Source organism: Arachis ipaensis, chromosome B10 (assembly GCF_000816755.2).
Source record: "Arachis ipaensis cultivar K30076 chromosome B10, Araip1.1, whole genome shotgun sequence".
Classification (NCBI taxonomy): Eukaryota; Viridiplantae; Streptophyta; class Magnoliopsida; order Fabales; family Fabaceae; genus Arachis; species Arachis ipaensis.
This window is the reverse complement of record NC_029794.2, coordinates 71,752,480-71,755,876: the sequence shown is the minus strand read 5'-3', so window position 1 is coordinate 71,755,876 and position 3,397 is coordinate 71,752,480. Positions and strand designations below refer to the sequence as shown.

At 39.9% G+C, this 3,397-nt stretch overlaps 1 long non-coding RNA gene across 1 annotated transcript in view; it reads right to left on the bottom strand.

Moving 5' to 3' along the window:
* Positions 1-2,770, bottom strand: part of LOC110267905 — a 12,011-nt gene extending 9,241 nt beyond the window's left edge. The window contains exon 1 of the long non-coding RNA XR_002355875.1: positions 2,760-2,770. This is a non-coding gene — a long non-coding RNA (uncharacterized LOC110267905). The remainder of the gene's footprint in view (positions 1-2,759) is intronic.

The following is a 3,397-nucleotide window of genomic DNA, read 5'->3' as shown; positions in this document are numbered from 1 at the left end:
ATAAAATCAAAATAGATACTAATTACTACTATATGACTCCTAAGGTAAAATTAAAATAAGAACAGTTATCACAGAGTTAAGGCTAAGATTAGAACTCAACAACCTTGAGGTTTGGGAAGTGGATGTTCCTCTAGTCTGTGAGGTGCTTGGTCCTTCAAGAGAGAATTTCTGGTGCTTCAGTTCCTTTAAATCACGCCCTTGCTCCTCTTGGAGTGGGTTGTTTTCCTTTAGGGGCCATGATCTTAGTGATCACGGATAAGCACACCAAACTTAGAGCTTTGCTTGTCCTCAAGCAAAAGAAAAAGAAGGAGATGGGTAGAAGGAGAGCTCTTCCCCACCATCCTGGCGTTTGAACGCCCAAACACTGCCTGTTTTGGGCGTTCAACGCCCAAATGCTGCTATCCTGGGCATTCAACGCCCAGTTGTTGCCCTTTTCTGGCGTTGAATGCCAGATAGCTATCCTTACTGGCGTTCAGCGCCCACTGGATGCCCATTTTGGGCGCTGAACGCCCAAAAATGGCCTTCACTGGCGTCTTCTTGCCAGTGAGCTCCCTATCTCTGTTTTGTGTGCAGATTCCTTCTGTAACCCTGTAAACTTATACAAATGATTCTTTACCTTAGTGTCAGTGAACTTTATATAAACAAATAAAAATAAAAATAGGAACACGACAATAATAAGAGACTCTAAACTAAAAAGGGAAATTTTTCCTAATCTAAGCAACAAAATAATCCGTCAGTTGTTCAAACACGAACAATCCCCGGCAACGGCGCCAAAAACTTGGTAGCACAAATTACGAATCACACTTTTCACAACTCGTACCACTAACCAGCAAGTGCACTGGGTCGTCCAAGTAATACCTTACGTGAGTAAGGGTCGAATCCCACAGAGATTGTTGGTTTGAAGCAATCTATGGTTATTTTGTAAATCTTAGTCAAGAAGTCAATTATGTTTATCAGTTGAATTATGAATAACCAGTAGAGCATAAATTAAAAGTTACTTGTTTTGTAGTAATGGAGAATATGTTGGAGTTTTGGAGATGCTTTGTCTTCTGAATCTCTGCTTTCCTCTTTCTTCTGATTCACGCACGCATGTCCTCCTATGGCAAGCTGTGTGTTGGTGGATCACCATTGTCAATGGCTACCTTCCATCCTTCCAGTGAAAACTATGCTCACGCGCTCTCTCACAGCACGGCTAATCACCGGTTGGTTCTCGATCCGGTTGGAATAGGATTTACTATCCTTTTGCATCTGTCACTAATGCCCAGCCTTCAGGAGTTTGAAGCTCGTCACAGTCATTCAATCCTTGAATCCTACTCGGAATACCACAGACAAGGTTTAGACTTTCCGGATTCTCATGAATGCTGCCATTAGTTCTAGCTTACACCACGGAGATTCTGATTAAAGAATCTAAGAGATACTCATTCAATCGGATATAGAACGGAGGTGGTTGTCAGGCACACGTTCATGATTTGAGGAGGGTGATGAGTGTCACAGATCATCACCTCCATCACAGTTAAGCGCGAATGAACATCTTAGATTAATAAAATAATAAATAATAATAAAATATTAAATAATAATATTTAATTAAAAATTATATTTTAATAAAAATAATAAAATAATACAGAAAAGGCAGTTTTCTGTAAAAGCTTTAGAAAGACAACTTTAAGTGCAAAATCTCATAATTACCTTCATAAAACACTTAGTGAGTGGTAAGAACATATTAGTGAGGCAAAGATAAAAGTAAGATAAAAAGTTGAAGAAAACATAAAAATCAAAGAAAAAGTCTGTAAAGTTTTAACGACAGAAAAACAGACAGAGACTAGTAAACAAACTAAGGCAACATAGTTAGTCCTTGAGTTGCGACTAGGGTTAGGTATTATATGAAAAGTTAAACTCTTTCAGTATAGACTTAATGAACCTATACTTGGGACAGGCTAACTATTCATACCGAAATTTACATAAGCTTTAAATACATACGTTAAGCAGAGCAATCAGAGCAGAGTAGAGAAACACAGAAAACAGAGTAACCAGAGTGAAGTAAAGAGATAAAGAGAAAAAGAGTAATATAGATACAGATGGAAAGAGTAATCAGAGAAGAGAAAAGAGATACAAAGAACAGAGTAACCAGAGCAGAGTAAAGAGATACAGAGAAAAGAGAAACCAAAGTAGAGTAAAGAGATATAAGAGAAGAGTAGTATAATAAAGAGATATTATATATATATTTGTTGCTTAATGCAACCCAAGAGATATTATTTATTTGTTTGTTGCTTAATGCAACCCAAGAGATGTTTATTTATTTATCTGTTGCCCTAAGGCAACTCAAGAGTAATTTTCCGTTCCCAAGAGTATATATTTCCTGCGAGTAGAAAGCAGAGGCTGTCTCAATAGAGCTGCTAATAATTATATGCGCATTTATTTGAATGAAAAATCGTATCCGGGAAATCGTGAACTCGTGAGCGGATAAATGTCAGGAATGCAGGTGCTAACCGACACATGAGCTCATGGCCTGCGCTAGGGCTAGACAAGCATCATTCTTATCTGCGCATTACTCTCTGTTGCATTCCTACTTGTGTGTGATCTATTTCTTTATGTTTGTTTGCTCGAGTGTTATGTCTGTGCTTTATCTTCTTGTATTCTTCTGCTTGTGTTCTATTCTTTGTTTTTCTATCTATTTTTAACTTCTATTTACTATATTACTGTATTCTATTATCCATCTACTAATCAAAAACGAATAAATGAACATAACTAACAACCCCGACCTTACTAAGAACTCCCCAGTTCTTACCCCTTCTCTCCCTTCCTCCCCCTCAGATGGAGACGGGCGTAATCTTCTATGAGTTTGAGGACCCTTACGTCTACGAGGATCCGGTACATCACAGTTACTTCATTATGGATTTGGAGCCTCGTATTAGACGATATGTGTTACCTAATCGAGCTTTTCAACATCCTCTGTCTAGCCCCCATTTTGATCCCGATGCTCCTTACGACTTTCCCCTTATCCTGGTTACATCCTGACGCACCTGGACATCCTTTTCCTGATGAACCCGAACCTCCTATACTAGCTCAACCTTTGAATGAGGTGGTACCTGAGCCTATCATTCCTGATGACCCCGAGTTAGCTAGTGACTACGTACCTGTGATATCACCAGAGTGGGATTTTCCCCCTGAGCCGATCCCCGACTTTCCACAGCCTGATGAGCCGGCACTACCGGACGGTGGGGTAGCTCCTATATATGCGAACGGACCTGTGCTCGCGAATGGTTTTGTACATAGTGACAGCAGTATTTCTGGTGGATCTGAGGGTATAGATGTAGCTGCGGACGATGAGGCGGAGGAGGATCCTGAGATAGAAATAGAGCAGGATGAGGAGATGGACGAGCCTCACGACGATTCTCCA